Source organism: Gracilinanus agilis, chromosome 1, assembly GCF_016433145.1.
Source record: "Gracilinanus agilis isolate LMUSP501 chromosome 1, AgileGrace, whole genome shotgun sequence".
Taxonomy (NCBI): Eukaryota; Metazoa; Chordata; class Mammalia; order Didelphimorphia; family Didelphidae; genus Gracilinanus; species Gracilinanus agilis.
The window spans coordinates 709,631,106-709,645,351 of NC_058130.1; the positions used below are offsets into that span (position 1 = coordinate 709,631,106).

The window sequence follows — 14,246 nt, forward strand, 5'->3', positions numbered from 1 at the left end:
CATTCCCTTACCCCTTTTCCTCTGTCCTGACCTTCATGTCTTCCCTCCCTTTCTTTTCTCCCCCACCCCCATTTCTCCCTCTTCTCAGTCTGACTTCTTTTTCCTCCTCACCTTTTATTTTTCTGTCCTGTCACTTACCTTTTTCCATTTTTTTCTTTTCCTCCCTTCCCTTCCCCATTCTCTCTTAAGATATATATATATATATTTTTTTTTTCTTTTGTTAAAAAATATATGGGGAAGGGAATTTTAGTTACTTTTACTACTTTGTAAATTTGGAATATAAACCTGATGCTTGCTAACCAATGTTTAACAACTAATTTTCTGAAAAACAAAAACAAAACAAAAAACCATCCACGCACTTTTAAATTTAATCAGCATTAACATTTTCCCCACCATTTTCTTAAGTCTGAGCAATTAGCAAAACAATAAACCAAACTCTGATTGGTAGCAATTGACAACTTTTGTGGTGTAGATTCTCACATTGAATATTTAACAACCTGCACAACCCAACTCTTCCTCTTCTCTCCTCCGATTCCCTCCCCCTTTCTCTTTCTCTCCCTTCCCTTTCCCTGTTTCCTTCTCTCCTTTCTGATACCAGTTAAAAGAGCACTAAGTGCTCTGGGAGTCTGGAAGTCTGGGTTCTGTTCTGGTTCTATCAATAACTAGCCCTGTGAAGATGGGCAAATCTGTTTACCCGGTTTATTCAATGAATAAATGTCACCTACCAGAGCCTCAGTTTCCCTATCTATATGTATCTAGGTCTACAAAGTCTGGTCATCTCTGTAGGAACCTATGGACCTCTGAAGGATGTGACAGAGAAAACTGAGCCCATAGGACATTGAAGGGGATGGTCTGAGTATGGGCTCAAGATGGGGATAAAGCTTTGGGAGAGGTCAGGAGACAGAGCCAGATTTCCTGTGCATGTGTGCACCTCAGTTCTGCTCTCCTTTTGGGGTGGGGGCTTCAGGTTTGGGAGGAACTGCCAATCCACCCATTCTATTCTCTTCCTTCCATGTGTCTGGGGCAGAAAGGCTGAGACACAAAGAAGGAAACAATTGTTACCTTTGCTACAGTCGAGTTAGCAAAGGCAGATCTGTGACAGAATCTGGGGAACCTGGAAGGCTTGAGCAATGACCCTAGAATGGAGTTGGGGCCAAGGCATGAGGGTACCAGAGGCAGGGAGGTTCAGCTGGGTTAATTGCTGTTGGAGAGACCTTAGCAGCTGTCTAGGTTGTACCAGGAGGCTAATTTCCCCTCCCCAACCCAGGGCTCCCCCCCTACCCCCCCCAGTTTCCTCTGATTGTTCCTAGAGCTGATCCTGCCGGGCTCCAGACATTTAAGTCCCTTCCCAGATTCTTTCCCACAGTTTGCCCGCTGGGATGGGAGGAAGCAGTGGGGAAGGATTTCATGAGGAAGTTTCTTTACAGTTTTACTGTACTATGCCTAATAAAGCATGTGCCGTCACAGTGTGGATTGGTTGTGTAATATAAATAGACTGGGGAATAATAGGAGGGAAGTAGATTCCCCAGAGAATAGGGATGGGGGCTAAAGTTCATGAAGTCCTACTTTATTTTCCCTTTTGAATCCTCCAAAATCTGCTTTCCCCAAACCTAGAGTGAACAGTGAGGCTAGGCTTAGATTTTCTCCTTTTCTGTATCAGATTATAAATCACTTCCCAGAGGGTTTCCGTCATTTCTATCAGCTAAGTTCTCCTTGTTAGTGAGAATCAAGTCTAGTATCAGTTCCTATTGCTATATATATATATATATATTCGTATGCATATATTCATACACACATATATATGTATATACATATTTACACATATATGTTGGTTTCTATTTAAATTACCCGGCTGGTTAGTTAATTATTATGTCAACTAATTTAGTTGCTTTTAATGACTTAATTTAATAAATTTAAACTTTAAGTTTAAAATTAAATTTAAAATAATAATTGTTTAAATTTTAATTAATTTAAATTTAATAAATTAATGATATTAACATGGAGACTACCTTTTTTTTCCCTAGAGGCTTTTAGAAAATAGGAAATGGATCACACTTGGAATATCAATGGTTTGACGGCATCTCAGGGGTCACCTGGAACAACTCCTAAGCCCACAAGCCATCCACACCCACTGTCCCGTGTGCAGTGATTGGAATAGATGGTTTCTGGGGTGTCTTTATGCTCGCGGCTGTAAGGCCCACCCCATGCCAAGAAAATGAAACATCATGACCCTAATTCATATAACACAGAAGTCGGGGGAATTCGAGAAAAGAACAATTTGGCAAATCGGTCCCGGCACATTATAAGCGGCCTCACCGGCACATCAGTGCTGCGCTCCCCTCTTCCCCTATCTCCATCCATCCCCCCCCCCCCCCACCGCCCATACGGGTTCTCGGACCACTCTTAGGAGGCGCCGCGCTCGCCAGCAGGCCAGCCGTCCCGGAAGATTTTTCTAACATCTGTCGTCTCATCCCTCTCTCCCTTTGTGGGCTGGTGACCCAGGGGTCACAAAAGACAATAGACGGAGACTAAAGTCCCGGAAGAGAAGGGCGGCTGGGATGCGGGAGGGCTGGCCCTTCGGCGTGTGTACGCGCGCGCGCGCACGCGAGGGGACCACAGGACTGAGTCTTAGACTCCCTGCTTTCTCCCGGCGTTCGAGGGTGATTCCACGTAAGGGCATGGCGCCCTCTAGTGCCAGGCTTAGGGACGGCCGATCCTGTCCCCTGTCTTTGGCCGCAGTTACCCGGGCTGGAAAAGTGGAAAAAGCATCTGCGCTCAGTCCCTGGCGCCCAGGGACTTAAACATTCTCTTGTTCCAGTGCAGAAGAATAGTAAGGACTAGGCAATGGGGGTCAAGCGACTTGCCCAGGGTCACACAGCTAGGAAGTGTCTGAGGCCGAATTTGAACCCAGGACCTCCCATCTCTAGGCCTGGCTCCGCTCTTCAATTTCTTGTGCCTAGCTGCCAAGTTCCTGCTGGGTCTTCTTCCCTGTGGTCCCTGTGGTGCCTGAGGCCAGGCTGCCTTCTCCATAGCCATTCCCACATATGAGCTCCAACTGGTCAATGTCTTTCCTGAAGCTGGGCTTCCGGGTGTCACACGAATTCCTGCACTTGTGGTATGAGCAGGGCAGAGGGCAGCCCACGGTGAAATAGAGAAAGGTTAAAGTTAAGGATTGAGGGAGTTCCGAGGAGGGAGAGGTCACTGTGGGCCACAGGAAAAGCTGCCAGGATCACAAGGGGCTTGGGTTGGACTTGGGGAATGGGTAAGATTTAGATGGATAGTAGGGAAAGAAGAGTTGCAGGATAGGCATGAGCAAAGACGCAGAGTGCCTATATCCTGGCTATTGAGCAGAGGAAACCTAGAACTGATTTTATTTCATTTTATTTTTTAAATTATTTTATTCCAGTAACTAATTTACCCATGAATTTTCCAAGGTTACATGATTCATGTTGTTACGATTAAAAATGATAAAGACTGATATAAGAATAGAAATTAGTATTTTAATTAAAGCCATGCTGATAGGGATAAAATCATTAGACCATGCGCCTGTAAGAATTCACATTGCCTCAGCCATTTTTACCTCTCTTATCTTCCCAGGCCTAGTAGCTAAGAGGGCCACTTCTTCCTCACCCAGGAGACTTAACCCCTCTCTTACATCATCATACTTCCTGTTTGCCATCAGGAATCATGGGAAATGTAGTTTCAAAGTCTCTCACATGTCCATAGGAAATATATAGCATACTTTTAAATGGCATCTTCCCAATTCCAAATATACATGTTGTCTCCCTCCCTTCTTCCCTCCCTCCTCCCATAGTTGACAAGCAATTCCACTGGGTTATACATGTATTATTACTTAAAACCTGTTTTCCTATTGTTCATTTTTGCAATAGAGTAATTTAAAAAACCAAAACCCTAAATCATATACCCAAATAAACAAGTGATAAATCATATATTTTTTTCTGCATTTCTACTCCAACAGTTCTTTCTCTAGAAGTGGATAGCATTCCTTTTCATAAGTCCCTCAGAATTGTCCTAGATCATTATATTGCTGTTAGTAGCAAAGTCTTTTACACTGGATCATCCCACAATGTTTCAGTTACTTCATATAATGTTCTCCTGGTTCTGCTTATTTGACTCTACATCAGTTCAAATAGGTCTTTCCAGTTCCTAGAACTGATTTTAGAGGGGCTTTGGGTCCTATAATAAGCTTAAGATGAATTAATTCAGAAAATGACTGTCCTTTTCTCCTTTCTACAGTCAAGTAGCATAAATCATAGTTTCTGGATGACCCAAGGCCTTTAAACTTTCTTAGTTTGTTACTATAACAACAGTTTCAGAAATTTAATTCAGTTCAATTATTTCAAACATTTATCGTATTTAAAAAACAACAAACAAATCCTTACTTTCTGTCTTAGAAATATCATATATTGGTTCCAAGGTGGAAAAGTGATAAGGGCTAGGCAGTGGGGTTAAATTAAATGAATTGCTCAGGGAAGTGTCATATTTGAACCCAGGACCTCCTGTCTCTAGGCTTGGTTCTTAACTCACCAAGCTACCTAGCTGTCCCTTCAATAGACATTTATTAAATACTTTCTAGGTGTAAGGCAAAAAGACAGTAGGAGGTGGTTAGAGTGATGGACTGGGTATTAGGCATACCCAGGTTCAACTCCTGTCTCTGACACTTTCACCCTTGGCATGGGTAAGTCAACCTCTATGAACTTCAGGGGACTTTCTATGCCTTCAAATTATATACATGCTGCAATCAGCACCAATGGAAGGAGTTCTCATACAGAAGAACTCCCAGTTTATTGGACTGTATGCAGATTTGAGCTGGCAGAAGACTTCAGAAAGTGGGGCTAGAGATGGCAAAAAAAAAAAGAAAAAGAAAAGAAAAGGAGTATTTTAAGGCTTGCAGAGCAAGTGCTTTACAAATCTCCTAGGCCTAGGTATTAGGTCCTATTAGAACTGGGGGATACCAAGTCTAACACAAAAACAGTCCCTGCCCTCAAAGAGCTTACATTCTATTGAAGGAAGGAGGATAACAGATAAGCAAGGACAAGGTAATTTGAGAAAGGAAAGATAACTATAGGCTTCATTAAAAGATATGGCCCTTGATCTGACTCTAGAAAGAAACTAAGGTGTTGAGAGGCAAGAGGAGAGGAGGGAGCATGAGGGATGACAGCCTGTGAATAAGATTTGGAGACAGGGTGGGGAATGTTCAATTCTGGGAAGTTATTTTTCTGGGAAGAAACTGAGGCTCAAAGGAAAAAAGTGGCTGTTAGCCATATATATCACAAATGTCAAAGATGGAATTCAAATCTTACCATCATATTTGCTCAATGCAGAGGCAGAGGACTGGTCAGGGATTCTTGTGGTCTATAGATGGTTTCTTTAAAAATGTAATTGTTTTCAATGGAAAAACCCCATCTATTTTCTCTTCTTTTAATCTCCTCCTCTCAAAAAGAAAAAGAAAATTCTTCTTACAATTATGCATAATTTTTTTTAAAACCCTTCCCTTCCATCTTGAAGTCAATACTGTGTACTGGCTACAAGCCAGAAGAATGGTAAAGGCTAGGCAATGGGGGTCAAGTGACTTGCCCAGGGTCACACAGCTAGGAAGTGTCTGAGGCCAGATTTGAACCCAGGACCTCCTGTCTCTAGGCCTGGCTCTCAATGAGAGCCACTGAGCCACCCAGCTGCCCCCTATACATAATTTTTTATTCAAAGATATTTTATTTTCCCAATTACATATAATAACAATTTTCAACATGTTTCCTAAAACTGTAAGATCCAAATCCCCACTTCAGAGACTGTAAGCAAATATATATATAATTGAACAAATTACTGTGAAAAAAAAATCTGCCCCATTCTGCCCTCTGAGACCATCATTTCTCTGTTAATAGGTAAGTAGCATGCATTATAGGTACTTTGGAATTGTGACTGGCCATTGTGTTGATCAGAGTTCTTAAGTCTTTCAAAAATTGTGTCTTTAAGATGTTGCTAATGTCTATATTGTTTTCCTACTTCTTTTTTTTTTAAACCCTTACCTTCTGTCTTGGAGTCAATGCTGTGTATTGGCTCCAGGGCAGAAGAGTGGAAAGGGTAGGCAATGGGGGTCAAGTGACTTGCCCAAGGTCACATAGCTGGGAAGTGTCTGAGGCCAGATTTGAACCTAGGACCTCCTGTCTCCACGCCTGGCTCTCAATCCACTGAGCTACCCAGCTGCCCCCTGTTTTCCTACTTCTGATCGCTTCACTTAGTACTGGTTCATATAAATATTCCTAGGTTTCTTTGGTTTCTAGCTGTTTACTTTTGGCCTCCAATTTGCTTATCATTTCATTTGATTTTGGGGCATCTTTCTCCAATTGGGAGTTTCTGTCTTTTAAATTGTTAATTTCTTTTTGAGCTGTTTCCCACTTTTCTTGCCAAATCTCTTCCACCTTTCTCATGATCTCAGATTTGAAGTCTTAAATAGCTTGTGACCAACCTCCATTTTTTGGGGAAGGTTTGTCCTCTGTGTCTCTTCTGTGGTCAGGATTTTTTCTCTGTAAAAGTTATCAAGGGTCAGTGCCTTTCTCTTGTCCTTTCTGGTGGTTGGAATTTCTTGGGCATTGTTTGCCATCACTATGCTGGTTTTTCCTTCTCAGCCAGAAGTCTGAGTTAGGCAGGCAGTGTCTGTGTATGGAGCTATGGAGCAATTTTTGCCTGAGGCTAGTCTAGGAGTCTCAGTGTGGCTTCCCCCCTCTCAGCTATATCCGTGTGTCCAAGGTCTTCGCTCTTTAGCCTCCTGGGGTCTCAAGTCTTGCTGCTCTCAGGGGCAAGCTCTTGGTGGTCCCAGTTAGCTGCCAAGAACCTAGAGATTGCCCCGTGCTTGCTCCGTGCTTGCTCTAATTCTGGTGGGCTGACTCTTGACTCTGGCACTGGAAGTGGAGTGGGGGAGGTTGATCAGCTCGAATTTTGGTGGGAGCTATTTCACCCCCTTATAGCGTGGAAATGCCCAAATCCCACATACCTTTGATACTGCGCCCTATTGTGGGGTCCCTTCATTCATCTGAATTTGTTTTTTTGTCCTTTTGTATGGGTTGGTGGTGAGGAGAGTAAGAGTTCTGCTTCTACTCTGCAGCCATCTTAACTCAGAATTGCACCCCCTCCAAGTTTCTTTGAACCATTGCTTTTATCATTTTTTAAACTTTATTTTAGTTTCATTTTCCAAATTCTCTCCCTCCATTGAGCCCCTTTCCCATCCATCGAGAAGGCAAGGAATATGATACCTATTATACTTGCGAAGCATGCAAAACATATTTTCACATTAGCCGTGTTGCAAAAAAAGCAAGAAAAATATAATTCATTATACACTCATAGATTATCAGTTCTCTTTGGAAGTGAATAATATAGTAAGATCTCATTTTACATGACTAATATATACCAGGACTCTTTGCATAAGTTGAATATTGCGCATAATAGTAAACCCCAGTATTTAATATGAACTTCTTATACTAATATACCTACGTACTTGATGACTTTAAAAATATTTTATTTTTTTCCCCTATTGCATGTTAAAATAATTTTTTAACATTCTCTTTTTAAAGTTTTGAGTTCTAAATTCTCTCCCTTCTGAGCCTCCCTCTCTCGCTGCCCTTCATCCTCCCTGAGATGGTAAGAAATCTGATATAGATTTTACATGCATAATTGTGGAAGAGATCTCAAATTGAAAAAAAAAAGTGACAATGAACATGATTGAGAGAACTGCTATAAGACTTTATCCCACTTGGGAAAATTGTTTGGATTTAGTGTGTAATTAATTTTCTGCATTTTTTCCTACTGCCAGTCATGTATACCTGAATTCTTGTGTGTTGAGTCTGCATAAAACAAAATCCTAATGTATTTTTTTTTATCATGAATCCTTTGGGATTGTTGTGGATCATATAAGTCTTCCCAGATTTTTCTGATACTATCCCCCTCATCATTTCTTATAGCACAAGAGTATTTCATCACAATCATATAACATGACTTGTTCTTCCATTCCCCAACTGATGGGCATCTCTTTAATTTCCAATTCTTGGCCACCATAAAAAGAACTGCTATAAATATTTTTGTAGCTATAGGTCCTTTCCTTTTATCTTTGATTTCTGTGGGATATGGACCTGGGAGTAATATTATGGGGGCAAGAAGTATTCAGTTTCATAGCCCTTTGAATATCCTTCCAAATTTGTTGGGCCAGTTCATAACTCCATAACCAACCATGCATTAGTATACTTATTTTTCATTTTTTCTTCAGCATTTGTCATTTTCTTTTTCTTTTCTGCTAGCCAATATGATAGGTGTGAGATGCTTTGTTTTAATTTGCATTTTTCTAATCAATGGCACCCTTCCACACCAAGATAGAAAACAATGCGCTTCCAGAAGAAAGAGGACCAAATCTAACAACAGGACAGAGCAGGGGGAATCCTACTGCTGGATAGCTAAAGAGGTAAGCCAAGAAAAAAGGCTTGAATTCTTGAACTGTCAGGTCTGAGGGTATAGAAGGGGAATCCCAGGACCCCTCCCCCACGTTTTGTGTGGGGTCTCCAGTAGCCCCTGAAATCTCAGGGCGGGTGGGGGCACCCTCCCGGAGAGAGGGCCTTGCTGCCGGGGGACTTGAACACAGGCACTGGGAAGGTGACTGGAGGAGAAAGCCAGAGAAATACAGCAAAAACATTTGGAAGATGAAACTGCCTATTCATATCCTTTGACCACGGATCAAATTGGGGAATGGCTCTTTTCTTTATAAATGTGACTCATTTCCCTACATATTTGATAAATGAGACCTTTATCAGAGAAATTTGACATATACTTTTTTTGTCCCGTTTCCTCTTTTCCTTCTAATTTTGGCTACATTGGTTTTTTGTGTCTGACCCTTTTAATTTAATTAAATCAGAATTATCCATTTTACCTCCTGTGATCCTCTCTAGCTCTTTTTTGGCAGTAATATCCTCCTTTATCCACAGATCAAACAGATAATTTCCCCCCTTCTCTCTAATTCTCTTATATCACAATTTATATTTAAATCATATGCCCAATTTGAATTTGTCTTGACATATAGTGTGAGATATTGGTTGATTCCTAGTTTATGCCAGATTATTTTTTAGTTTTCCTAGCAGTTTTTGTTGAATAGTGAGTTCTTACCCCTAAAGCTTGCATCTTTGGGTTTATCAAACACTAGGTTACTATGGTCATTTACTTCTATATATTGTGTACCTAATTTATTCCACTGATCAACCACTGTATTGCTTAGCTAGTACCAGATTGTTTTGTTGGCTACTTTGTAAAATCATTTGAAATATGGTTCTTCTAGGCTGCCTTCCTTTCCATTCCCCCCCATTGATACCCTAGATATTCATGACTTTTTGTTCTTCTAGATGAATTTTGTTATTATTTTTTCCAGTTCTAGATTTCTTTGGTAGTTTAATTAGAATGATATGGAATAAGCAAATTAATTTAGGTAGAATTGTCATTTTTACCAGATTGATTTGGCCTATCCACAATTATTGCTATTTCTCCAGTTATTTAGAACTGTCTGTGTGAAAAGTGTTTTGTAATTGTGTTCATGTAATTCCTGGGGGTATCTTGGCAAGTAGACTCTCAATTATTTTTATACTATCTGAAGCTATTTTAAATGGAATTTTTCTTTCAATCTCTTCCTGTTGGGTTTTATTGGTAATATGCTGAAATGCTAATGATTTATGTAGGCTTATTTTACAGCTTGGAACTCAGATAATTATTTCAACTAGCTTTTTAGTTGCTTCTCTAAAGTGCTCTAAGTATACCATCATATCATCTGCAAAAAAATGGTCATTTGTTTCCTTGTTGCTTAGTCTTATTCCTTTTATTTCTTTTTATTGCCTTAATGTTTCAGCTAGTATTTCTAGTACAATACTGAAAAATAATGGTGCTAATAGGCATTTTCACTTCATCCTTATTCTTATTGGAAGACTTCTATCTTATCCCTATTACAGACAATGCCTGATCTTGGTTTTAGATAGAAATTACTTTTGATTTTAAGAAAAGCTCCATTTAGCTAGCTGATCCAGAGAAAGAATTGATGAATTCTGAATGCAGATTGAAATAGACCATTTTTTTCAATTTATTTTTTTCAAGTTTTTTTTTAAGTGATATATATCTTCTTCCACAACACAACAAGAACATGGAATTATGTATTTCATGTTAGCACATATACAATCTATATCAAATTGCACCCGGGGGACGGCAAAGAGGGAGGGAGAGAATGAATTGGGAACTCAAAATTTAAGAAAATGAATGTTTAAACTTCTTTCACATTTAATTGGAGAAAAATAAAATAGTACTGGAAAAATAAAGCAAATCAATATATATATTTTAAAAGCTCCATTTATTCCTATGCTGTCTAGTGTTTTTAATAGGAATGGGTCAAAAAGACAAAAGCTTTTTGGTAGCTATTAAGATAGTCATCTGATTCTTGTTATTTTTGTTCTTGATATGGTCAGTTATGCTTAGAGTTTTCCTAATACAGTTTTGAACCAGTCCTGTATTCCTGTGTGATCTTTGGAATATATTGATGTGGTTTCCTTGTTATTATTTTATTTAAAGTTTTTGCATCTATATTCATTAGGGAAATTTATTTATTTTTCCCCTCTATTTTTGCTCTTCCTGGTTTAGGTATCAAAACTGTATTTGTGACACAGAAGGAATTTGGTAAGATTTATTTATTTTTCCAGATAGTTCATATAGTATTGGAATTAATTGTTCTTTCTTCTTACCTAGTAGTTATTTTTTTGTAAAGATATTTTATTTGACCAATTAAATGTAATAGCAATTTTCCACATGAATTTTCTGAACGTATATGATCAAAATCATCTCCCTCTCTCTCTTTCCTCCCTCTTCCCAGAGCTGGTGAGCAATTTGATGTGGGTTTTACATGTCTTATCGTGCAAAACATATTGGAATTAATTGTTTTTTAAATGTTTAGTAGAATCCACTTGTATATCCATCTGGTCTTAGAGATTTTTTCGTAGGGAGTTCATTTATGGCCTGTTCAACTTCTCTTTCTCTTTCTTTCCCCTTACCTTCTGTATTGGTTCCAAGGCAGAAGAGTGGTAAGGGTAGGCAATGGGGGTTAAGTGACTTGCCCAGGATCACACAGCTAGGAAGTGTCTGAGGCCAGATTTGAACCTAAGACCTCCTGTCTCTAGGCCTGGCTCTCAATCCATTGAGCTGCCCCCAGATTCTTTTTCTAAGACAAGATTATTTAATTTCCTCTCCTGTTAATCTGGGCAATTACTATTTTTGTAAATATCCATCCACTTAACTTAGATGGCCAGTTTTATTGTTCTGCACTTAGATATTTATCATTTTTTATTTCTTATAGCACAATACTATTGTATCATATACATATAGCACAATTTGCTCAGTCAGATATTCCTCTTGTAAGGATTCCAGTTTTTTGGTGTTTTTTTTTTTTTTTTGCTGCTATCCAAAAAGAGTTGCCATGCTGTCCTTTTATCCAGATGGACCCTTTTCCTTTTTCTTTGATTTCTTTGGACTGTTAAGATCTAAAACTTTTCCATTCAGAGTTGGGCACGAGATTTCTCCTCTTTCCAGAGGCAACAAACTGATCTGGGCACAAAGGATGGAAGGAGGGGTGGGGGTGCAGGTTGGTTCTACCACAGCTCCTCAGAGTGCAATTTCTGCAGAAGCCACCAGGTGGTATTCCAAGCTCAAGCTGCACCCCCTTCTGATCCCTGGCCCCCTTCAGGCCCTCCCCTCCATCTGTGAATCTCTGAACGAGCAATGGGACCACATTTTGATCTCTGAGGCTTTCTGCCCAAGGCTACTCTCTGTCCCTGCATGCCGAGGGTTATAGACCTGCCTGGGGTCTCCATGAGCTCCCAGCCTTGTAATGCTTTGGCTGGAGTTCAGTCTTCCCTTGTTTAGACAGAAGGTTAAAAAGACGAAGAGCACCATAAATGACTGCAGAGCAGACAGGGACTTGATCTGTGATTCATTTGGTTTAGGGAATTCCCAGGTGATACACTCTTTCCCCCCCAATGCCAATCAGCACCTTACATGTTAGATAGAGGCAGTCACTGAATAAGCATTTAGTAAGCATTTACCATATGCCATACTTTGTGCCAAGCCTGGGTCCGAGGGGCAAGGCAAACAGGACTGGTCCTGCCACTCTGAGGGACGTATGAGAAAGAAGGCTATCCACAGTGGGAGAAAGAACTGTGGGAGCAGAAACGCAGAAGAAAACATGATTGTTCACCTGTTTATATGGGTAGAGGATTTGGGGTTTGGGTTTTAAAAGATGACTCTATTGTAAAAATGAACAATATAGAAATAGGATTTGGCTGATAATATAGGAATAACCCAGTGGAATTGCTTGTCAGCTCTGGGAGGGGGGAGGGAAGAAGGGAGGGAGACAATATGAATCATGTCAACATGGGGGGAAAAAAGCCTGGTCCTGCGCTCGAGAAGTTCGCCATCCAGAGGGGGAGCCCAGCAAACAACTCTGTACAGGTCAGCTATAGACAGGACAAGCAGCAAATAATAGGGTGAAGGAACTAGGAAAAAAAGGGATTAGGAAAGTCTTCTTCTGGGGTTTTATCTAGGATTTGTAGGAAGTCAGGAGGCAGAGATGTGAAGAGAAAGTGTCCCAGACATGATAGAGAGCCAGTGAAAAGATTGGGACCCAAGATGGAGTGTCTTGTGTGAGGAACAACAAGGAAGCCAGTGTCTCTGGAATTCACCCGTGAGAAATCCCCTCCTCCCAGCTTCCCTCTACTCCCCAGCCCTCAATAAGCATTGATTAAGTGCCTTCTATGTGCCAGGCACTGTGCTAAGTACTAGGGATACAAAAAGCCAAGGAAATGACATTCTTCTTTTTTTTTAAATCCTTACTTTCCGTCATAGAATCAATACCTTGAATTGGTTCCCAGGCACTAGAGGGTAATAATGGGTAGGCAATGGGGGTCAAGTGACTTGCCCAGGGTCATCCAGCTAGAAAGTGTCTGAAAATCATATTTGAATCCAGGTCCTTCCAACTCCAGGCCTGGCACCCTCTCCTCCTAGCGCTGCCTCTGCCAGGTAACATTTTTAGTGAGGAGCCCAGGGCACCAAGAGCTTAACCAACTGGCTCAGGGTTTTACATTGGAGGTAGCCCTTGAGCTAAAGTCAGCAGACTTTGAGAACATCCTCAGAGTCATTTGGTGGCTTCCTCTCTGTCCTTTTTTTTTTTTTTTCTTTTAAAACCCTCACCTTCCATCTTGGAGTCAATACAAGGCAGAAGAGCAGTAAGGGCTGGACAAGGGCTAGACTTACCCAGAGTCACACAGCTGGGACGTGTCTGGGGCCAGATTTGAACCCAGGACCTCCCATCTCTAGGACTGACTCTCAATCCACTGAGCCACCCAGCTGCCCCCTCTCTCTCTTTTTCTTAAGTCTACGTCGTCCACCAAATGGTCAACCAAGCCCTGATTCCTCTTGTTTGCCGAATTTCTGAGGTGTATGAGCTCTCTCAAGCGCCTCCTGCTTGGCCCGAAACGTGGGTGGCCCAGAGCAGGGGAAGGAAGGACAGAGATATCTGCGTTCAGAAGCCTGGAGGCGGTGGGATGGAGAGCTGGGACCTAGAATAATCAATATGGAGCCGGGGCAGCTCCGGGGCTCAGTGGCTTGAGAGCCCGGCCTGGAGACAGGAAGATCTGAGTTCAAATTTGACCATGTGACCCTGGGCAAGTCATCCAACTCTGTGTGCCTCCCCTTTGCTCTACTGTCTTAGACTTGTTACTGAGGCAGAAAGTAAGAGTTACAGAAGGATAATATAGAGCCTGTGTAAGTGCTGCATGCTCTATCTGTTATATAAGACACGCATTACCTACATTCCTTCGACCTCACGTAACCCTGGATGGGGACACAGACGGCCAGGCTTATTTCTCATGGCCGGTGGCTTACGTCACCCCGCCCGCCCCTCTGATTGGAGGGCCGGAGGGGGCGGGGCCGGAAGAGGGCTTCCGAAGCCGCCTCTCAAAGCCGCCTCCCTGGGCGCCCCTGAGCACTAAGGGACACGGTACACGGTACCCTAATGGCGTGTGCGGCACGTGCGGTAGTGGCTACCCGCTGTACTCTGTCTGATAGCTGTTATATACTTATTACGTCACGCGTGTGGGCAGGATTGCGTGAACACGCCCGTATAAATGTTTGTTTACATGCTTGTGCAGTGTACACGCGAAATA

At 41.5% G+C, this 14,246-nt stretch overlaps 1 pseudogene; it reads right to left on the bottom strand.

Annotated features, from left to right (window-relative positions):
• Positions 1-2,956: 2,956 nt before the first annotated feature.
• The window catches only part of LOC123256367, a 98,158-nt pseudogene continuing 86,868 nt past the window's right edge, over positions 2,957-14,246 (bottom strand).